The 23,947-nt window shown below is 46.8% G+C and overlaps 2 long non-coding RNA genes across 3 annotated transcripts; one reads left to right on the top strand and one right to left on the bottom strand.

Annotated features, from left to right (window-relative positions):
- Positions 1-169: 169 nt before the first annotated feature.
- On the bottom strand, positions 170-7,175 carry LOC145534738 (uncharacterized). 2 transcript variants are annotated; one of them, XR_014074934.1, is made up of 3 exons: positions 6,372-7,175; positions 5,394-6,078; positions 170-533 (listed from the first exon to the last, which is right to left on the bottom strand). It is a non-coding gene; the product is annotated as an uncharacterized LOC145534738 (long non-coding RNA). The 2 variants fall into 2 exon arrangements; XR_014074935.1 differs by lacking the exon at positions 170-533 and adding an exon at positions 2,996-3,665.
- On the top strand, positions 2,916-7,169 carry LOC145534739 (uncharacterized). The gene is made up of 2 exons (XR_014074936.1): positions 2,916-3,868; positions 5,131-7,169. It is a non-coding gene; the product is annotated as an uncharacterized LOC145534739 (long non-coding RNA).
- Positions 7,176-23,947: the final 16,772 nt, after the last annotated feature.

Genomic DNA, 23,947 nt, shown 5'->3' with positions numbered 1-23,947 from the left:
GGGAGTTCGTTGGAGTCCAGTGGCTAAGACTCCGTGCTCCCAACGCAGGGGGCCCAGGTTTGATCCCTGATCAGGTAACCAGACCCCACGCACCGCAACTAAGACCCCAGCACACCAAATAGATAAATATATTGTTTTAAAAGCAATCCAAACTTGTTACTAGTCAAAATTTTTCAGTAACAAGAATTTACTTCGCAGTACGGGAAACATACCATTCACTTTAGTTAATAGTTTTCCCCCTGCTGATAACAGCTTTGAAATTTGAGTAGCATCTACTTTTTTTTTTCTTCTTCCCAAATTGGCTTTCCTATTAGTAGATTGTGTTTCCAGAAGAGGGTACAAAGCATAGACAGTTGTTTCGAGTTTTCCTCATCTGTGTCTGCCCACTTCGGGGGAACTGGGTTCAAGGCGGACTTGGAAGGACTATGCTGCAGTGACGTGAACTCTACGGGCTGGCGCTGGAAGCCTGGTCCTGCCTGCAGCCCTTCTCCCTCCTCCAGGAAATTCGCCTGCTCACCTCCACTGCTGTAGAGCTGAATATATGTTATCTTAGAGATTCTGTGGGGAAACTCCAACCAACAGCTCTTGCTACGGTGTCTGAAGACCCTTATTGCTAAGGAAACTTCCAAATCAACAGTGCCTCAGCTGTCAGGAAAAGCATCCTTGACTCTAAGTTGGGCCAGACTGGCCTTTGTAGTGAGAGGCAAAGTGAAAGTGTTAGTGGCTCAGTTGTGTCGGACTCTGCGACCCTATGGGCTATATAGCCTGCCAGGCTCCTCTGCCCATGCAATTCTCCAGGAAAGAATACTGGGGTGGGTTGCCATTTCCTTCTCCGGGGGATCTTCCCGACCTAGGGATCGAACCTGGGTCTCCTGCATTGCAGGCAGGTTCTTTGCTATCTGGGCCACCAGGGAAGCAAAGAGGGCAAAGGGAGATTTAATTATGAGGATCAATGCCCATGGTATTTGTTGATCTAAGAAGTGTTACCTTCAACTGTTGTTAACTCAAGATGGGTAGGGGCCCATATCTGAAGGCAGAGCATTTGGTAGGATGAAATCAACAGTTGCTCTTTTTAAAACTAATGGTCTTTGGGAATTGTTATCCTATTTGTCAGCTTTGAAATAAATACAAATGTTTGCCCTGATAATTAGCAGTGTACGGCTGGCAGTTTCTTTAAGCTGCACTTGTGTCCAGACCTGGCTTTAAGTGATGAATCACCTTATATGGCAAACTTGCAGAAGCTGTGATGATGAGGCAGTTTAGCTTGCCAGGGTTATTATAAGGCTCAGAACGCTATTTAGCACAAGAGGAAGGAACTCTTCTATAGAATATGCATTCTGTAGCAACTGACCTTTTTAAAATTAAAATAAATTTTTGCACCCAAAGAAAATTTTTGTCAGGAGAAATGGAACTCATTATTAAAAAGCCCTTTAAGTGTACATCTGTGGCTAGTTGATGTTGACTGGTAAGCCAAGACTTTCCCTGATAGTACCTCAGAGTACACATCCCTGCTCAAGTAATCCCCTAAGCAGAAGGTGACATTTCTCCAGAGTTCTGTCACATTTTTCTTTATGGCTGAAATTATTTAGACAATGATGATTATGTAGCTATATGAAGAGTCAGTGGATTTTCTGTTCAAATTGTCCCAACTGGCCTGTCAGAAGGTACATTAACAATACTACATTTACGTTAGGACATATACATAATAATAGATATTTCGTTTTCTTTATTTCTTTTAGGGGAAGATACACTGGGTTGGTGGGATGAGTCTCCTAGTAAAGTCACTGCATTTTTTTTTCCCTTGGCTAATCTGTTCTCATAAATTGGGTATTTAATTCAAGGAACCCTAAAGTGTGCAAGAAGAGAGGTTGTTTGCTCAATCTCATGCCACTGTGTTTATCCAAAATACATACTGCACCGTGAGGGTGGGTCCACAGCAGGCACAGCGGTAGGATGCGCCCCCGTCCCAGAATGTAGTGCCTTGTGGGTCTGTGATCCTAGGAATCTGCTGAGTTCTCTCCTCCACTCCGGGGCTGGGGCCTGTGGGAGGGGAGGGGGGAGGGGGGAGGGGTAAGGAGCCAACTTCTCTGTTAGCCAGAGGGCAGGGTTCAAAGCTGGCAACCGTAAGAAGGAACTAACACCTGTGTGCCTGTAGGCATGCGCCGGTGTGTAAGCCTAGAGCCCTTGACTGCATCCTTGGTATTGCACCTCTAAGCTCTTAAATTGGCCCGCGAAACCCCTTCTGTCAGGATCCTGAAGATGGCCCAAGAACATGCTTCCTGACATTGGGTGGAAATGGGAAACTCACTGAGATGTTATGAGCTGGAAAAAGAAAATTCTGAGTTGATCCTAAAACAAGTGCCCTAAATTAGGATCCTGCAGTTTCTGTCTTAATATCCTCAGAGGAAGACAAAACCTAATCATTTCTTTTTATTTCTAAAAACTATACAGTTAAAATCCTTTCATCAAGGTTGTGCCCTGGACTTTGTAAATATCATTCCTAGGAATTTTGTTCTAATCACCTAACGATTGAGATTCCATTGTAAGAAGCCCCATTAGTAACTTCTCCCAGTTTAGGTGGCTTTCTGCGACACTCAAATTTCTTTTTTATATTAGTAGAAGTTAGCATGATATGGTTTCAGGATACATACATCAAATGAATTAAATCTGAACATCGGATGGCTCAAGAAACCTGAATTCTGCTTCAATCACTGCCAGCTGAAATATTTAATTATGTCACAATGGACATGAGTTTGAGCAAACTGACAGACAGTGAAGGACCGGGAAGCCTGACGTGCCGCAGTCCATGGGGCCGCAGAGTCGGACACAACGACTGAACAGCAACAATGATATTGAAGGTGTATGTGCTTAGTTTCCAACATTCCTGGTTAATTCAAACAGCACCACCTGAAAACTTGATTTTTTTTTTTGCTAGATTTGTCCCTGTTGGACAGTTGTGTGTTATGAATAATATGGGATCTTTGCCTTGAAAGCATGCTTTTTACAATGTCTGTATTTAGGAAAGGATAAGGTGTGCCAAGCCATAAGGCACAGAGCTGAGTGCTGGGCACCGGTGGGCACTCAGAGAGAAGGAAGCTGATGCTGTCAGGATTCGCTGAAAGGCAGTCAGGACAAGCAACAGCAGTGGGCGCTCTTTAGTGGAACCACGGCTCCCAGCGTGAGATGAGCCTTAGAAGGGCTCTGGGGAGTTGATGCCCCCAGAGACCACATTCACAGTCTAGGCTCTCAGGAGAGGAGGAAGCGGGTGTGCATTTGCTGTGGGAGTCTTATTAAGCCTTCCTACAGGGAAGAGGAAGTGGACAACAAAGGCACCCGTGATCATGTTTCTTACAATATACTCTGTTGGTACCAGCTTAGTTACTTTTTGCTGAAATCATTAGCTTCCATTTTTAGCATAATTCCTGGCTAAATTAGTGTACAGTAGGCCATTAGGAGGGATGTTGGAATGAAAAACATTTTTGGAGAAAAGCCTGGCTTGAATCTTGGTGACAAGCTCTCCAGCAGGAGTTGCCAGCTCCCGTTTCAGGTGGTTTGACAGCTGTCTGATGTTCCAGGCGCCCCCTCAGTAGCCTGCTCCCGAAAGGAAAACACCGAGGCCGGCGTTCCCCCTTCCACTCTCCCCGACGGGCCGAAGTTTTATCTTCCTGGTATTTTAAGAAATAATCATTTTACCCTGAGAATACAGGCGGTATTCTATATTTTCACCTTTTTCCTTGTTAAAAAAATATATAGGCTTCCCAGGTGGCGCTAATGGTAAAGAACCTACCTGCCAATGCAGGAGACAAGATATGAGTTCGATCCCTGGGTCGGGAAGATCCCCTGGAGGAGGGCATGACAACCCACTCCAGTATTCTTGCCTGGAGAATCCCATGGACAGAGGAGCCTGGTGGGTTACAGTCCCTGGGGTCACAAAACAGTCAGACACGACTGAACTGATTTAGCACCGCACAGCATGTATATATATATAACTTACGGGATGGGATTAACTGCACAGGCATACAAGCGGGGGTTTGCTGGCCAGGTGTTAAAATTTCAGGTTGTTACACAGCAATCATTAAAAATGTTTTATCTTGGGCTTCCCTGGTGGCTCAGTGGTGAAGAATCCAGCTGCCAATGCAAGAGAGAAGATTGGATCCCTGATCCAGGAAGACCCCACAGGCTGAGGGGCAACTAGGCCCATGCAACACAACTACTGAGCCTGAGCCCTGGAGCCCGGGAACCCCGACCACTGAAGCCCACACCCCGGAGCCTGTGCTCCCCGGCAAGAGCAGCCTCCGGAGTGAGAAGCCCACTCTCCACACCTAGAGGAGAGCCGGCACAGCCGAAAACAATATAAAAGTATTCAAAAACATGTTATATCTTTCCGTAAAGTTATATTCTAAAGGATAACAATAATCACTCCCCATTTTATCATTTTTGTAGAGGTTATTTGTGTTTATGACACCTACGTGGTGAAGCTACTGTATAATGATGAGTTACTGTACCGCTCTTTCCAGCTTTGTTCAGTGACATCCTGTGGGTAGCGTGACATTGACTACAGGAGGGCTGTTTACACTGGAAATCAGCACATACAACAACTTGGGGCTTGCTTGTTTTGTTGATTACCTAGACTTAGAGTGATGGAAAAAATGTTCGTGTGTTTTAAAAGGTGTCATGTCTGTAGCCATTGTGGTGGTGGTGGTTTAGTCACTAAGTCGTGTCCAACTCTTGCGACCCCGTGGACTGTATGTAGTCTGCCAGACTCCTCTGTCCACGGGATTTTCCAGGCAAGAATACTGGAGTGGGTTGCCATTTCCTTCTCCAGTAGCCATTGTAGTCATTGTGAATAGCACAAAACTTTGAGGAAATATCCTATTATGTGAAAAGTAGTATCTGATGTCTCCAAGTGAAGTTGTTTCACATTTATATTACTCATTAATGTAAATAAAGTCATCAGCATTCATGTCAGAACTGTATAGGCTGACTACAGATAAACACTGTTGTTGTTGTTTAGTTGCTAAGTTACGTCTGACTCTTTGCCACCCCATGGACTGCAGCCCACGAAGCTCCTCTGTCCATGGGATTTCCCAGGCAAGAATACTGGAGTGGGTTGCCATCCCCTTCTGCCAGGGGACCTTCCCAACCCAGAGATGGAACCCGTGTCTCCTGCTTTGGAAGGTGGATTTTTTTACCACTGACCCACCAGGGAAGCACGTGGGCAAGAGTTTGATAAAAATCAACGAAAGCATTGAGGATTGATTGACTATATGGAATTTACAGGAAAGAGTATCATGTCTTCTGTTATCAGCTGTAAATTGTGCATCCTATGTCTTTTATACTGGTGAAAGTTATTAATATAATAAATATCCACACATATAGTTTTTTTCAGATACCTGGTTGGTGACCATTTACCAAAACATTATAGCCTGAAAGGGAACTTTTCAGGATGATGGAGATGGTCTGTGTGGGTTTCAAGGTTGCACTGTTCCCAGATTCATTATATAGATCAGTCTCTTTACAGTGGAAGCTACCCCATGGTGACTAGAGATTTTAATGTTTTTAGTAAAATTCCAGTTATGTCCAACAAATTCTCATGGACCTGTTGGTAGTAAGAGAGGCCGTGAAGAGTGAAGGTTTCTTTGTCCCAATCAGCTGTGGCTGGAGGGGCCGGATGGAGGCCTGATTTCCAGCATCAGAGGCATGGAAAGTGGGGCTTCCTACAACTTTCCAGGTCACTCGCCCCGAGGACCACAGGCTGCAGTGAGTGAGCGGGTCTCTGTTCAGGGAACATGGGCAGCACTTCCCAAGGTCACCCGTGGCTCCGAGTGCCTTTCTGTGGTCCACTCCCCTGATGGGCCAGACCTCGTGAGGACCGTGACCCTGGAGAGGATGAGACAAGGGCTCGGTCCAGGCTGCCCGATGGCCGCCCGGAGTCCCCCGGTCCTATCGCAGCCCTTTCATCACACCCTGGCGTCTCTGGTTTCACGTCTATTTTTCCTGAAACAAAGTCATCTCTTCTGAGGGTTAGGCTCTGCAGACAAGGAGTGTCCTTCCTTTGTGTCTTTTTTTATGTCGAGTCTGTGACACGAGGAAAAAAAAAAACCCTGGGTCAAACGGTGGATTCCAGCCTCTTTTATGCCTCCGAACTTGACTGAAATGGAGACCGCTGCTCTGGGCAGCCCCTTCACCCTGCCACGCACGCATCCGCGATGCTTTCAGCCCCCCGTTATCCTTGCCGCAATCCCTTGATCCCTGGGAGCTGAGGATGCCTTCAGGGCTTTATCCCTGATCCGCTCCACATCCCCCGAAGGCCAAGTACTCAGCTGAGCAGTCACAATGCTGCTGGGCAGAGAAGGTCAGTCTGGTCCTACCTTCATCCAGAGAGCAGACGGTCCCTTCCGGCGTGTGCACAGATGTGTGCGGGCAGCTAGGTAAACGAAGGTAGCTTCTAAGGTAGGGGCATCCCTGTACAGACACTCCTTAAAGAAATGTAAATGGATTTCCCCAGACTAGCAATGTGCCCCGCTGAATGCTTCTGCCCGTTATCTCTGTCTGCATCAGCACCATCTGGACCAAATTATTTCCTGATCAAGTTTCACTCCCCGCTGAGTCATCCACAAGTGCAGAAAAGAGCCGGGCTGGTTCAGGAAGAGCCGTGGAAGTGGCCCCAGGACTGGGAGCCAAAGCAGGGACTAGCGAGCCCCTTCGCCAGCCCCCGTGAGGACACTTGGAGGAGAGGGACCTTGGGTCAAGGCAGTGGAGTTGTCCTGGATGGAACACCTAAGTGGCTCTTGTTTCAAACATCACTTGTGTCCATCAAGTTTGGAGATTTTAAAAATGCCTTAGATGGCCTTTTTCTGACTGTTTCCTCTTGCTTGGATCCTCTTCGAATTAAGTGGCCACAAGGAGGGTGGAGAGGAGGCAAATTGGTAGGTCTGTAAATATGGAAGCAGTTTTCTGGATTGTGACATCATTTCAAAACAACGTTCACATCCTGCATTAGTCTCTGCAGGCATACTCGTGTTTACAGCAAGAGTCCGAATAGTCAAACTTCATTTCCGCTATATGGATTTCTAGTTCTAAGATCACTCAGCCCTGTGCTGGAAACTTAATAACTGGCTTTCTGGGAGGGAATAGGCCCTGCGATGTTCAGGGTTTGCTGGTTTCCATGGTGTAAATATGTTCACCTTGGCGGATTCCTGAGCTACCTTTGTGATGTCACTGATGGCAGAGTTGGGAAGAGATGCTAATAATTGGCTTTGGTGAGCATAGGCCAACTCCATCACACTGCCGACTCCAGTTCTTTTGGGAGACTTTGCTGACCGTGTATCCTGAAATGTTCCCCTCCCACACATTCCCTTCCTGTCCAGAGCAGAGCAGAATTCTGGAAAACCCAAGCGCCCATGGGGGGAAAAGTCAAAACAGTAATGAGACAGGTTACTTTGAAAGCCAAGGAGGCGGCAGCTGGAGCTGCGGCACCCTCAGGGGACAGGAGGGCTTGGAGCACCAGGCCAGTAGACCACAGCCTGGGCAGCCCTTCTCCAGTGAGGCCTGGGTGCTGCCCGCTGAGGGGCAAAGGGAGGCTCTGGGCTGTTTGTATCATTCTCTTTAATTTCTTTATATGTTTGGAAATCTCCAGAATTTGAAAAAACTGCCCTGTCCACCCAGAAAGACTGCTCTGAAGGTCAGCTGAGACAATGTTGCAAAACCACGCTGTAGACTAGAAGGGCTTTGTATGTGAACTGGGCTAAGTTAACATCTATGAACAATTGGGCATAGTGTGTGCTTAGTTGCTCAGTCGTGTCTGACTTTGTGACCCCGTGGACTGCAGCCTGCTAGGCTCCTCTATCCATGGGGATTCTCCAGGCAAGAATAGTGGAGTGGGTTGCCATGCCCTCCCTCCAAGGGACTGGACATAGTACTTGAGTCATTTTTAAAATTTTATTTATTATTGTTATTTTTTTGTCATGCGGAGTGGCTTATGGAATCTTAGTTCCCTGACCAGGGATTGAACCCCGGCCCTTGGCAATGAAAATGCCTAACCACTGGAATGTCAGGGGAGTCCCTTGAGTCATCATTTTTAAAAGGTATTTCCTATTATAAAACTTTAAGAAATTAGAAGGAGAAATAAAATGAAGGGAAAGAATCACTCATATTCCTATGGCACTTGATGAATCTCATCCCATGTATTTTATGCATATTTATGTTGCATACTTTAAACTTCTAAAAATACTCATCGTGTTTCTACTCTTCTATACTCATTACTCATTGATTGCTGTTCTCATGGACAAATTTTATCTGTCATTACCTATTTTTTTACAGTATGATTTTAAATGGCTATACAATATTATACTGTATGAATTTGTATTGTAATTTGTTTACCACCTGTTTATTATTGGAAATTATTTTCATTTTTTGCTTATATTTGATAAATAGCCTTATAGACAAAAAAATCTTTGGGCATATCCTCAGTCATTTCCATAGGAAAAATCCCTAGAAGTGGGTTTTCTGGATCAAAGGATATTTTTGCAAATTTTTAAAAGAGGATTAAAGGAGATCACATGCATAATGTATTTAGTAAGGTGCAGTGCTTGGTGTCTGTGTTAAAGACTCAGTTCAAGGTAGCTCTTCTTGACTTGGATTACTCATTTGGTTAGCAGATGACTGCTGTCTTGTACTCAGTGTGACTTTATTCTAGGAGGTGGAATTTCACTGTGTTGTTTTTTCATGAAGATGTGATGTCAGAACGAATGTTATCCTTGAAGTTCAGAGCCCTCGCAAAACCCTTTCTAGGAATCAGGGATCAGTTCTCTAGTCCTGCCTTTCATGTTCCTTGTTGCTTCTACTTTTGGTCACTTGCCCTGAGAATGTCATGGGTAGAGGGAGAAGAGGCAGACGATAAAGTTATTAGTCTTTCTTCATCAATAACTTTGCAAAGAGTTTGAATGTTGGGAGAAAACTGAGCTTCGGGTTGAAACAACTTGGGGATTACGTGTGCGTTTCACTTACCCTTTATGGTTCTGCGGGTACCTGGGCGGTGCCGGTGTGTGTCCTGCACGTCCAGCTGTCCCCATGTGGCTCTTAGCCAGCTCTCAGAGGGCAGCGCCGTCCATCAGACCTGGGCTGGGCCTCCAACTCGTAACCACAGCACTTACACAATTGTCCCTTTAAGAAAGGTCAGCAGGGAGCGTGTTCCTTCCTGTTTCTACGCTTCCGAAGGTTTTCACGTCCACACTTACCCACTGCGGACCTGGGCCAAGGCCAAGTCGCCCATCAATACTGTAGAGTAGCCGTGTTATAGAACGGATGGGAGATGCACAAAGGACAGTCCCCTGAAGTGACCAGCCCGCTGAGAGGGGATATTGGCTAAAAGGAGATTTCCCACTTGGAAACCGTGTGACGTCAAGTGCCCAGCTGGGGAGACCCTTTATCCGCATGGGCTCAGAGCTTGGTGGGGGGAAGGAAATCTGACCTGGCTTCAAATCCCACCTACAACTGTTAATTTATTTGGTTATCTATTAGCAGTCTCCTGGCAGCTTACTTTTATGTTTAAAATTAAGTGCTTGATTGATTATTTTCTAGAACAGTGATGGGCTGTTGTTTTATACTTAAGCCAACCCATTAGTGGGCTCTCTCATTACTGATCTCTTTCCTTCCTTTCTTGGTTCATCGAGTGTGTGTGTGTGTGTGTGTGTGTGTGTGTGTGTGTGTACCTGAAGGTTGGGAGAGTTGGAGGGAAGGTGTCTTTGTTCTGAAAGTGGAGGAAACCTGGACTTGTATATATTCCCCAAACTATACATCCATAAGGATTTTCCAGACTCCAAGGATTAATTCTTGGCATGATTCACAGGGAGAGTCCCAGAGAATTTGCTATTGTGCTGATTTCTTTTTTTTTTTTTTTTTTTTCAGAAAAAAAGTTTATCAATTAATTTATTTACCAAGTAATTTACTAATTAATGAACCAATTAGTTACCAATTACCAATAGTCACCAATTAGTTATCAACTTATATTATTACCAGCAAATTTCCAATTATACCTAATTACAAAAATGGTCAATTAACTACCTTATCAATGAATTTACCAGTGATGCTAGATGTTCAATGTGGGAGAGGCTGCACCCTCTGATGATATTCCTTTCTTTTTTTTTTTTTTTTTTATTTTTTTTTATTTTTTTATTTTTATTTTTTAATAAATTTATTTATTTTAGTTGGGGGCTAATTACTTTACAATATTGTAATAGTTTTTGCCATACATTGACATGAATCAGCCATGGGTTTACATGTGTTCCCCTTCCCGAACCCCCCACCCACCTCCCTCCCCCTCCCATCCCTCTGGATCATCCCACTGCCCCGGCCCCGAGCCCTTGTCACATGCATCGAACATGGAATGGTGTTCTGTTTCACATATGACAATACACATGTCTCAATGCCATTCTCCCAGAACGTCCCACCCTCACCTTCTCCCTCAGAGTCCATAAAATTGTTCCATGCGTCTGTGTCTCTTATTCTGTCTCGCATATAGGGTTATCGTTACCATCTTTCAAATTCCATATATATGCATTAGTATACTGTATTGTTGTTTTTCTTTCTGGCTTACTTCACTCTGTATAATGGGCTCCAGTTTCATCCATCTCAGTAGAACCGATTCAAATGTATTTTTTTTAATGGCTGAGTAATATTCCATTGTGTATATGTACCACAGCTTCCTTATCCATTCGTCTGCTGATGGACATCTAGGTTGCTTCCATGTCCTGGCTATTGTAAACAGTGCTGCGATGAACATTGGGGTACACGCGTCTCTTTCAATTCTGGTTTCCTCGGTGTATATGCCCAGCAGTGGGATTGCTGGGTCATATGGCAGTTCTATTCCCAGTTTTTTAAGGAATCTCCACACTGTTCTCCATAGTGGCTGTACTAGTTTGCATTCCCACCAACAGTGTAAGAGGGTTCCCTTTTCTCCACACCCTGTCCAGCATTTATTGCTTGTAGACTTTTGGATAGCAGCCATTCTGACTGGTGTGGAAAGGTGGATTCTTAAAACCACTGGACCACCCAAGAAGTCACTGAATTGCTATATTGCATGCAGATGTAATTTATTATAACCCTCAGAAATAAAAGAACTCAAAATATTAACTTGTTTTCTTTTAAAATCCAAAAACTAATCTTGATACATCTGGATTTCTTGAAATTCATTTCCATTTAAATTTCTATATTGTTCAATAACAATCATTTCTAGGTATCTATTGTTCTAACCTAGAATAGCATCTGATTAATTTATGGTTATCTGATCAGCAGAACTTGTTTTCATGGATTTTTTTTTTCATTCTTAAATGATTTGCAAACTTTGAACATGTGAGTATTCACAGGGAGAGTCCCAGAGAATTTGCTATTGTGCTGATTTCATTTTATCAAAAATCTTAACATAAGCTTTTATTAAAAAAAAAACAAAACCTCTCTCTCCTTTTATCTGCTTTGGAGGCATCTTCAAATATTTGTCCTTCCAAGGTTTGTGTCTGATGATTGGGACTATTCTTTTTTTAATTGAGTTTATTAAATATTAAATAGGTACTAAAAATAATTGTAAGGCAGAACTTCCTGACTCTTGTGCTCAGGCAGGTTTCTCAGTGGTCTGGCTGCCTGCTGGCCCTGCAGCCCTTAGGATGGACAGAGGTGACTTATACTAGCCTGACCTCCCAGGACGTTCATCTCTGGCCATCAGCACAGCACTGATCCAGGATTCTTTAAACTGTCTACATTTGGGGCAGATGGTCCTTCTGATTTATAGATGAGAAGAGTAGGTACAGGGAAGGATGATTCAATCCATCAGCCCTACCTGCTGGTTTGCCTGTCCCAGATTCATCTTAGCAGGACGTCCAGTTCCTTTCATCTCATAACCCAAGGGTTCCTTGTGAATAAACCCACAATCTGTGCCATGGATCATAATTTACGTAAGAAGTGTGTTCCTAAATACCTCTATGGAGGCGGGTTTTGTAAATCTAATTACATTTAACATGTATTTGGAAGGCGAAAGAATCTAAAGGAAACCGTCGATGAAGTCAAGAATCTTTCTCTAACACACTCTAGCCTTGGCTAATTTGTAAATCTGGATTTTGGACTCAGGCTAGAACATGTCTGGGGTCTGTTGCCAAGTTTTACTGGGAAAGAAACTGGCTCCATTAGGTGAAAATGGATGGAATAATAGTACAAAACCCCATTATTCGAAGCTTTGAAATGGTAAAGGGCTTAAGGAAGGCAGGTTGCAGTCTGGACTGGGAGGTGGTGTGAATTTACCAGGTGGCCTTTCAGATCCCAGCCCTCCCACAGGAATGGAGATTTCAGTTTGACAGGACTGGGTGCATTGGCCTTAGAAGCCTAAGTAACTATTCTGGCTTCACAAGAAGGACTAGGATGCTGCAGACAGATGGGATCTGGATCCACACCCCCTAAAAAGGCACACAACTCTTCTGAGAGGAAATCTTTATTCTACCTCATTCGCCAGGGCTACTGTAACAATGTACCTCAAACTCCGTGGCATGAAAAACCCAGAAATTTATTCTGTCCCAGTTTTGAAAGCAAGTCCAAAATGAAGGTGTTGGCAGAGCTGTTTTCCCTCTGAAGGCTCTAGGGAAAGCCCTTCCTTGCCTTTTCCAGCTTCAGGGAGCATCAGGTGCTCCTCAGCTTGGGGCGGCCCCACTGTGATCTCTGCCTCCATTTCCCCACGGCTCCTCCTCTGTCTGCATCGTCTTTTTCATCTTTGAGAAGGAGGTGTATCATTGGTTGAGAGCCCACCAGGATAATCCAAGGTGATCTCAGCTTAAGATCTTTAATTATATCTGCAGAGACCCTTTTTCCAAAATAGATCATATCCCAGGTTCTGCGGGTTAAGCCATAGACATATTTTAGGAGGATACCTTTCAACCCCCTGCTTCCCTGGTGGCTCAGCTGGTAAAGAATCTGCCTGCAATACGGGAGACCTGGGTTCGATCCCTGGGTTGGGAAGATCCCCTGGAGAAGGGAAAGGCAACCTACTCCAGTATTCTTGCCTGGAGAACCTCCATGGACAGAGGAGCCTGGTGGGCTACCGTCCATGGGGTTGCAGAGGTGGACATGACTCAGCGATTTTCATTTTACTTTCACTTTCAACCCCCTGCACCTGCTCTTCTTGCCTTTCCCAGAAGCCACTCAGACTCACACCTCAGGATCTGAGATGCTTCCATCTGCTTATGAGGCAGCATGGTAGGCTCAGAGCATAGAAACGGGGTCTCAGGACTGGAGTGGGTGGTTACGAGCATGACCTGGAACCCAGCCCTGGCTCCCTATGTATCAGATATGAGACCTGAGTAACCAAACCTCTCAAGACGCTGCCTCCTCACCTCTCAGATGAGAGTAATACCTACCAGCCGCCTGTTGCAGAGATGAACCAAGACGACACGTCAAACACAAATGCTCTGGACCAGAGTGACCACTCACTATGGTAACCATTATTATGGGCTGGGGTTGGAGAAACCTGAGCTTCCATGTTGCCTGGTCCCAACTAGCCATGCAAGCTCTGGTGGTCCTGCCCTGAGTGTCTATGAAGCAGATAAAGAAGGGGTGCTCTGACCAAGTGATGCCCAGCCTTTTCCAGTCACAGCAGCCTTGAACCCTCAAGCCGGCAGAAACGACTCCAGAGCCCTCCTGGGCTTTGGCAACTCTAAACTTTGACCAGCTTTAGTAGAGTTCCTATATAATCTTAGACTGGGCTTCCAAAAGAACATGGAAAATTTGGGAGCCCATTAAAAAAAATAATGTTTGATGCTCAGTTATCCTGTGGAAAAGGGTTCCAGTGGGCTGTACTTCACGTTCCCTGAGAAGGAAACAGCTTGTGGGATTCCTGAATTAAAGAATAAGATTAGAGGACTTCCCAGGTCATCCGGTGGTTGAGAGAGTTCGCCTGCCAGTGCAGGGGACACAGTTCAGTCCCTGGCCTGGAAAATCCCACCTGCGTGGGGCGACTAAGCCCTGGAGCCACAATTGCTGAACACTGAGCGCCCAGAGCCCGTGCTCTGCAACGAGAGAAGCCACCACAGTGAGAAGCCTGCGCGCCACGAAGAGGAGCCCCCGCTCTCCACAGCTAGAGAGAGCGTGTGCGCAGCAACAAAGACCCAACACAGCCAAAAGAAAGTAAATAAATTTACTTTAAAAAAAGAGCAGGGTTAGAGAGCCAACTCTTTAGTCCATCCTCCTATGTTGAGGTAAGGTTGTCCAGAAACAGACGAATTACGGCAGTTTAGAGGTTGTCCTGGCCCCTGGGCAGAGCCTGTGCTCAGCAGGCCCTTGGGAGACACAAGCGTGACCTGAATTTACAGAAGAAGAAATTGAAGCTCAGAGAGATGAGGTAACCCGGGCAAGGCCACACAGCGCTGGTCTTCCAACTCTCAGACCAGGACTCTTTCTTTCTAGGGTTCTTATTCCATCTGAAATTGCTTTCGGGGACTTCTCCGGTGGTCCAGAGGGCTTCCCAGGTGGTGCAGTGGTAAAGAACCCACCTGCCAATGCAGTAGACTCAAGAGACATGAGTTCAATCCCTGGGTTGGGAAGATCCCCTGGAACAGGAGATGACAACTCACTCCAGTATTCTTGCCTGAAAAATCCTGTGGACAGAGGAACCTGGTGGGCTACAGGTCACAGGGTCGCAAAGAGTCAGACACGACTGAGCAACTGAGCCCATACACAGTGGTGGTCCAGTGACTAAGACGCCTCGATCCCAGTGCAGGGGCCCAGGGTCAACGCATGGTCGGGGAGCTAGATTCCACATGCTGCAACTAAGACCTGGCGCAGCCGAATAAAAAATTACAAAAAAGAAAAAAAGAAATTGTTTTGGGGTCCAATTGTTTAGAACACATTTTTATTCAATACAATTGTGTTCCTGTTCAGATGTAATTAAAAACATAGTCACGACTCCCAGGGCATTGACTGTTGGATGCGAAGTTGAAAGAAAAGGATGAGGCTGGATTAGATACAGTGGAGAGGAAATTTCTTCCAAATGGAGGGTGTGCAATGAGGCCCTAGATGATCCTATACAATGTTTCTGTTTCACTGCAGAGGAGGTCATGTGTTTTATCTGCAAACCAAATCTTCATTTAAAAGGATAAGGCACATCTATTGTCCCCACCCCACGGTCTGGTCTCCCAACAGAAATTTTACTGGGCAACGTTCTCAAGATCTGTCTTCCAGCACCAGTGTCTGCTCTGGCTACGCTAGATGCACTTACTTAGATGTTTATTTTTTAAAGAAATTAAGCTTCTTTCGTAATGAGTGATGGGAGCACCTCCTGTTCAGCTCCTGAACTATTCGAATCGTATTTCTCATTGGTTCAGAAATTAGTCTGACCTTTGCCCGGGGGCATGTGTACCAGGTATTAAGGGCTGATGAGGGACAATCTGTGTGGTGTGGGAGGTGACATCTGTTTGGCAGAACACCACCTGCGTTGTGGGGCCAGCCTCTCACCTGTCTGACAAGTCCTGGTCTTCTTGTGGGCTGTCTTCTCCACTGCCTCTCAGCCCGTTTCTGAGAATGATTCCTGTGGCCAAGGAGAAAACCCTTGGCCTCTGATAGGCCTCACACATCTGTCCACGGTGGGCTTTGCCACTGGGCAAACCTACAGAAAGGGCAATGCTTGATTTTCAAGTGGTGGCCGAGTACTGACCAGCGCGTGCGCACGTGTGTGAGTGTGTGTGTGTGCGCGTGCGCACACATGCACGTGCATCTGGATGGGGGCAGGAGGAGAGGAGGTAACCAATTTCTAAATGACATCTTGCAAATCCATGCATTCTGGGCCAGTTGTAAACTCCTTTCTTTGCTCTTCTCAAGCTTTGATTTATGTGTTCAGATCAGGGGATTTGTGTCCCTTCTCGTGAGTCTCAGTTTGGATTTAGCAAGACGCCCCCGTGAAAATATCCGGTGATTTGCACGCTCTGGGCTGATTGAGTTGCATTCTTCAGATGACCGTTTTTAGATGGATTGTCTCTGTGGGCCTGTGTCCTTTTGTTTTCTGGGGTTCAGAGGTTACATCAAAAACCTCCCTGCCTGCTGCCTGATGTGACCTTTGAACTGCAAAGGGCACAAGATCACGAGGCCATAAAATCAGGCACAAACACTAAAACTGCCATTCCAACTGTCCTGCGAGAACATGGAGTTTTGGGCCGGACCCCACGATTCCGGGTGGAGGCAGTATTGAGACCACAAAAAGGCAGGGAGGGCCGCACATCTGAATCTCAGTCCAAAGCCAGGAAGGATGAGAGCGCCCTGGGGGATGGACATTATGCAAATTGCTGGAAATGTCAGCTGCCTCTTTCTCAGCCATTTCTGGAAGGACAGCCCCAAGAGCATGCACCATGCTCCATCTGCAGCCTGCTGGATGTGAGAGGTTATTTTTTTTTTAACTGTGTCACCGTAGTCAGGGTTCACTTTTCTGTGTGACTGCCCTGGCCAGCAGGAAGGGGGCAGGAAGCTATCAGGAGAGGGTCTCTGTGCTGGCACTCAGCGTTCACATTTAGGAAGGACAGCAAAGTGAGGCTGAAATCTGAGAACCGCAGCCTGCCCAGTGTGGAAGGAAGAAGTCTATATTAGCTGTTGGTTTTTTGTTGTTTGTTTGTTTTTTTTTAAAGGGGAAGAAGCATTGGCTCAGTGTCCAACCTCCCCAGGAGTCTGTCACGTTACAAAGGGGAAAAAATCTATTCGGAATAAAGATAAAGGTCTCCACGTGGCTGGCTAGCATTTCAGGGCAAACCAAAACAAACATGCAAGGGAAAGGCAGTGGGGCCCTCCGGGGGCCCAGGTGGAGAGGGAGGGCTCAGGCTCCTTGACATCAAATGAATTATCCAGAATATTCTAAAACCGTAAATGGGCTGCTGCCACTGATTTCTGCTGAGGTTTCCAAGGTCTTTCAAAAATGCACGTGAGGAGCGTTTCCACTTGGGAGTGGTTAGGAAATGGACCAGGGCAGAAGGAAGGACCTGAACCCGGCCTGGCTTAAAGCTGACGGCTGCAGATAAGCTGCTGTAGCGGGGAAGCCCGTAAATGGGATCAGAAGGTGGGGGTGTCTTCAGAGAGAGGTAAGTCCCCTCTTGGTTGTACAGAGGGGAACAGAGCCCTATGACCAAGTGGACCCAAGACATCAGCTCCCAGATGTTCCCAGAGGTTGCTCTCATAACCCAAACCCAGAGGAAGAAAAGGATTCTTTTTTAACTTTTTATTCTGTATCGGGGCACAGCTGATTAACAGCGGTGTGATAGTTTCAGGTGGACAGTCAGGGGACTCAGCTGTACACATACATGTGTCCACTCTCCCCCAGACTCCCCTCCCTCCAGGCTGCCTCGTAACACTGAGCCGAGTTCCACGTGCTCCACAGTGGGTGCCTGCTGGTTACCTGTTTTCAACATAGCCGTGTGGACCTGTCCATCCCAACTCCCTAACTATCTCAGGAAAAGGACACTTTTAAAGGCGCAGAACGGACATGAGTTTGAGCAAACTCCGGGAGATGGTGAAGGACAGGGAAGCCTGGTGTGCTGCGGTCCAGGGGGTCTCAAAGAGTTGGACGCGACGGAGTGACTGAAGAGCAACAACAAAGGAGCAGAAATGAGTGGAAATCTGAGGTCCCCCCGTCTCGGGGGGCACAGAAAGGGACCCTCCTGACCTGAAACTCTGCCTGGGGGCTGTGGGTGTGAAGGCTGCAGAGAGCCAAGCAGATATTTGAGAATTTTAGGCTAAATACTTGCGAGTCAGCTGCAGCTGAGCAATGAGGGGCCCAGGAAGGGAGACGAGGAGGAGGATGGGGGTCCTGGGGATGGCCAGGGGCACTGGGGGGGGCTCAGAGGAAAGACGGCTGTCTCTAGGGCAGCAGGTTCTTCTCAAGCTGGGGAGGGACTGGCTGCGGGCAGGAAGAACGTTTTCTCTGGAATGACAAGGTGTTACACTTACTGTAGGGCCTGGGCGTTTAGGGATTCGCTCCTGGGGAAAGCCCAGCAGCTGGACCAAAAACTCGCGTCTGTCTCTGTCCCTTACAGCAGCTGTTCTGAATTGACTGCGTTTGGGGTATTTGACGCACCAAGGCTGTTTCAGTGGCTCAGTGGTAAAGAGTTCACCTGCCAATGCGGGAGATGCAGGTTCGATCTCCGGGTTGGGAAGATCCCCTGGAGAAGGAAATGGCAACCCACTCCAGTATTCTTGCCTGGGAAATCCCACGGACAGAGGAGCCTGGTGGGCTACAGTCCAAGGGGTCGCAAAAGAGTCGGACACGACTTAGCGACTAGGCAACAACCAATGATGCCCAGATGTCTTTGAAGGGTGGTGTCCGCCCGTGGGTGAGACAAGATCTCCTGACATCGGGTCTGTGGGAGGTTCCCTGTGCTTGCTTGGATTGAGACCTGGGGCAGTTTAAGCTCCTGAGTGTCCCTGGTTTGCCTGATAGAGAAAGAAGTCACCCTGGTGGAGAGGGGGGTCAACCCTGAGTCTGTTGGAGGGGAATAAAGGGAGGATGATTTCGGCCAGGTGGGGAGACGCTAGGAGCAGCCTCCTCTTCCACAGCGCGGGCGGGAAGGTGATCCTTCAAGTTCCCGCCCAGCTGATGACCGTGGTCTGGGAGCTTTGCCGTGTGGCCTGCCTTCTCCACTGCTTGAAGCCCACCTTTCCTCAAAAGAACTGGTTAAACCGGCCCCACCTCCCAGAAGTCTTCCTGGACCTGCCAGCCCATAGTGATCTTTCATTTCTGATCACGTGGAGTACCATCCATTTCAACGTGTATGATGCTTGGTTTCCTGCCATCAGTTAAATAGACCGCATGTGGGCACAGGTATATCTATGTGTGTTTGTCTACACTGACATTAAAACTCCTTCTACAACCTAATTAAAGGCTCCTCCAGAGCAGGACATTCATCTTTTCTCCCATTCATCCTCCTCTCTAAAAATACTTCTTGGTTAATTGACGTGTTGACATCCTAGGTGCACCGCACATCTTCCTTGGATGGACACTCGTTTTATTAGAAGCTTGGCCAGAGAACAGTGACTGCAAGCCCTCCCTAGCGTCCCCACTGCAGGGCTCCCTGACTCGGTGGACGTGCGGAGCAGCCACTTGAATGACAGCAGTACAGTCCCACGACATTTCCACACAGTGGAGCTCCCGGGGGGTCCGTAGAGAGTTTTGATGGGTGTACAGGGTGAATCAGGCTGCAAACGGGGGCTCGGACACCTGGCCCCACTCTCAGAGATCTGATGTAAGTGATCCGAGTTGAGACTGACCTCATTAATATTTCTTACAAGTTCCCCAAATGACTCGTGTAATCAGGGTTGGGTATTGCTGGATTGTATGGGGAAGTAAGACTGTCTCCTCACTCCTGTGTTTGTTTACCTGTTATAATTTGTACCCACACAGGTCTACCATCTCTGAGTCTCAATTTCAAGTTAGTGGGAAAGGACATTTGACTGGCTCAGCTTGGTGACTGGGGTCCACTTTGGTCCAGTTAGCCATGGTGAGGGTGGCAGTGGTGGTGGTAAAGTCATGAATTACCAGCCAGGCTACTGCTGCTCCTTTACATTCAGTCTGTTTCCTGAGAGTCTGAGGTTGTGAGCTGGGCAGACACCCCCAGAGATAACTGGTACACCCTGTGCCATTGTGGAATTGAGCTCCCCTGCGATTGTTTTGAGGTCTGAGAGCTCTTCAAGGGTCGAGTCTGTCATTTTGGGAAGTCCAGTGTACTGATCATCTTTTTTCTTTTCCATATAGTATGATGCTTTGACATCTTGGGACCTTGCAGACTGGGGAAAACTGCCCCTCCCAGTGTTAATTCCTAGAGCTAGCAATCAATGGACTGCAAGCCTGCCTTTGATATGCAAACCCATCAACCCCAAATCCATACACCCCACCCACTTGCTTTCATCAGGCTCTGCTGGAAGTCCGGGACATTATCCTCCCATCCTAAATCACCCCAAGGCTGGGTACCAGAGAACAGGGGACCGCCTCTGTGGCCCAGAGCCTGGGGGAGTTCTTCAGACTATCCAATGCCAAGCTTCCTCAACCTCACCCATCCTTCCCCTTGAAAACCATCGTAAAGGCATTTGTCCTTGCTTTCCCCTCACTCCTGCATCCTGAGTGGCCTTGGTGCTTCTCCGTGGGGCCTGTATACTGTGGCACGGTGCACCCTCCTCCTGGGAAGTGTAAGTATCAAGCTATCTTTTCTTTTTCACGTTTGCATTCAGCCATAACACACCCACGCAGAGCATCTTATGGAGAATGTTTAGCATCCCAGAGAGTTCCTGTGTACTCTGCGTGCCTTCAAAGTCACCACCCACCCACCCCTGTTCTGACTTCTGTAAGTTTTAGATGTTCTTGAACCTCGTATAAATGGACCTCTTTTGCATCTGGCTTTTTAAAAACTTTTATTTAATTGTAGGATAATTACAGTATTGTGTTGGTTTCTGCCATACATCTTTTTTTTTTTTTTTTTATAAATTTATTTATTTTAGTTGGGGGCTAATTACTTTACAATATTGTAATAGTTTTTGCCATACATTGACATGAATCAGCCATGGGTTTACATGTGTTCCCCTTCCTGGACCCCCCACCCACCTCCCTCCCCATCCCATCCTTCTGGATCATCCCATTGCCCCGGCCCTGAGCCCTTGTCACATTATTTCTGCCATACATCTTGAGTGAGCCATAGGCATACACATGTCCCCTGTGTTGTCGTGGAGCCCCCGTTTGAGTTCCCTGAGTCATACTGCAAACTCCCTTCTGCTATCTGTTTTGCATGTTAGTGTATACGTTTCCATGCGACTCTCCATTTATCTCACCCTCTCCTTCCTGCCCACCACCCCCACGTGTCCATAAGTCTGTTCTCTGAGTCTCCATCCCCACGGCTGCTCTGCAACCAGGTCCATCAGTACGATCTTTCCAGGTTCCATTTACATGCGTTAATATATGCTACTTGTTTTTGCATCTGGCTTCTTGTACTCATCATTATTCTCTGAGGTTCATCCATGTCATTGCATGTGTTTTCAGTTTCTTCTCTTTTTACGAGGGAATCTGTCTGGCTGATGAGGGTCTGGAACTGTCTCTGCAGCAGCAGCCATCTCCTGATCTGCTGGTCTCACTGAACCTGAATTAAAACCAAGATCCTTGGTACATTTTCAGACACCACTGGCACCTGGCAGAGTGTCTGTCACACAGAAAGTGACTGATAAGTATTTGTTGAATTGAATGGTTTGACTTGGATGGATGGCATGGAAGGGTGAGCAGACCCTTGAGAATTTAGCAGGGGCTATATGGTGTTATGTGCCCGATCCAGGCCTGGGTGATGGATGCCTGCACCCCTTCTCTTGTGCTCCTTCCACTGTTAAAAGAGCCCTAGGTAATTATAGAGGAAGAACAAAGTGGAGGGACCAAGGGACTGCCCCAAAAACATCAATCAGACTGAAGACCCGGAGCAGAAGGAAAGATTTAAGTTCAGCGTCCGTGATCTGGTGGCAGACCTTCTTGGTGTTTGCAAGTAGAAATGATGAATCAGCATGTTTAGACATCTATATCACCATGCCAGGCTCTCTGTCCCCTTCTCCTTACATTCCTTCTGCAGGATAAAAGACGCTTGGCACCAGTGAACTGTTTTCCCTTCTGGTCAAAGCTGGGGGAAACTGACAAACTCAAGCCTGCTTCATTAGAGCCCTTGGTGAGTTACAGAAAGTGGAGGCCAGTTGTGACTGCAGGACAATTGATGAACCCTGGGCCTCCAGTGACGGACGGATGGATGGAAATGAATGTTAATCTACTTTCACTTGCTCAGATGATGTCATTTTGCACAAACTGTGAACATCACCCAGAAACCAACCTGGAGCCAGAACAGTGATAACGGGAGGTGGGGTTGCCGAGCAGAACGGTTAACCGGTTTCAGGATCCTGACAGTCAGTCCTGCCACAAGTTCATTTAAATGCTCCGTTTAGCTCTTGAATTAAAACAAGACAGGGCTAAAACTTTAATCAATCCAATTCAGCTGCCACACTCAGGCACAAGCAGAGAAGAAGATGAAGGTCACAGAAGTCCGGGAGAGAGAATTTGACAGTCTGTGCAGATGAATGGGGTGATGCCAAGTGGCCTTTGAGATGAAAAGGAGGCCCAGGTGGGCAGTTCATTTACAACAGCAGTGGCAATCTGTCGATAGCTGGGGCCCGATTCCTGATCCCTTTTTTTTAGAGCTTGTGTGTGTTTCACCTGCCCACGTGGAAAAATAGGTAAGAAGCTGCTGAAAAAACACAAAACTCCTCTTTCATCATGTTCACCTAATCAAGAGGTTTATTTATGTCAGTTAGCAACCAATTTCCGGGGAAGGTTGATTCATATTTTGATGTCCCTGGTACTTCTTCACATAATCTGACTACTTTAGTCTATACTCCTGAACTCAGGGCTTCCCAGGTGGCTCAGTGGTGAAGAATCTGCCTGCCGATGCAGGAGATGCGGGAGACGTGGGCTCGATCCCCAAGTTGGGAAGATCCCCTGGAGGAGGAAAGAGCAACCCATTCCAATATTGTTGCCTGGAAAATACCATGGACAGAGGAGCCTGGTGGGCTACAGTCCACAGGGTTGCAGAGTCAGACACAGACTGAGCGCACACACGCGTCTATGTATAGATCTTTGTTTGTTTGTTTAGCATCTCTATCCCCTTGTTAGGATGTCAGCTCCAGAAAGCAGTGCCTTCCTGAATGGATGGGTGAATCCATACCCTCCCCACTCTGCTCAGAACGCTTGAAGGCCAGTGGGAGACTGGCCTTCAAGCTGCCCCTCAGGGCTTCTGTCATGGACCTCCGCCCGCCCTTGGGGACCCACCAATTAAGCCCTCTCTTCCTTCTATACTTCTCAGCTCCCTCAGCCCAGAGAAACTTTACTTAGCCCGGGGCAGAGCTGTCTGGCTCTGACTGATCACCTATTCTTCCAAATCTATTATTTATGCTTCCACCGTATGCCCTGAGTCCTTTAGGCCTGAGGCTTCTCAGGCTCAAAAGCCAAGCTTTGAAACCTGGAAAGCTTTCTTCCTCCCCCCCTTAAAACTCTAGTCTCTGCTGTGAGTTTCCAAAAACCTCTTTTGTAAAAACAGAAGTGAAAGCTTGATTCCTGTTCCTGCATTTTGCAATGTCATCACTTTTCTAACGCAGGGCTTGTGAATGTCCCTGTGGCTGCCTGCATCAGAGGGCAGGCCAAAGGGTAGGGAATATGCTAGGGCTGGAAGAACAAAATTTTATCTGCCACGTACTCTAGGGTAGAGGAACTCCCACAAAGTGTTAAAAGTGCAAAGGACTTCAGTAACATCTCTGTAAAGGCACTTTCTTATGGGTGCAAAGGAATTAACAAACATAACTGAAAACATTAAAACCCAGTGCTGCTGAGGCTGTGGGAAACACGAAACGTTGCTGATGCTGCACTCTTTTGCATCAGGATTTCTAGAGAGCTGTTTGATAATAGTATAACAAACAAGAGCTATGAAATAATTAAAACTCTGTTGATGAGTTGGTAGGGCCCCTGGTCATCCCAACTGGGGAAATATACTCAGTGAGTATAAGCCAGAAGGAACAAATAAAACAGCATACTTTTTTTCAAAGATAATCATGGCATTATAGCAACAATAAAAACACCCAAGACAGGAGCGGGGTTAATCAGACTACGATCTGTTAAGATGATAGGATAGGACCTTCCCTGGCGGTCCAGTGCTTAGGACTCCACGCCTCCACTGGAGGGGGCATAGGTTCGATCCCTGGTCGGGGAACTGAGATCCCACGTGCCCGTGGGTTGCGGCCAAAATTTTTTTTTAAATGTAGAAAGATGATGGAATAGTTGGCTATGTCTTTGGGGTCAGGGTAGGATAACTGCTCTAATACACAGTTAGAATTTTATTTCTTGCCCATGTCACATTCCAACCGGGGGAGG

The sequence above is a fragment of the Giraffa tippelskirchi genome, chromosome 14 (assembly GCF_054371585.1).
Source record: "Giraffa tippelskirchi isolate mGirTip1 chromosome 14, T2T-mGirTip1v1.2.pri, whole genome shotgun sequence".
NCBI lineage: Eukaryota > Metazoa > Chordata > Mammalia > Artiodactyla > Giraffidae > Giraffa > Giraffa tippelskirchi.
Note: the sequence above shows the minus strand (reverse complement) of the source record. Positions and strands in the feature narration are given on the sequence as shown.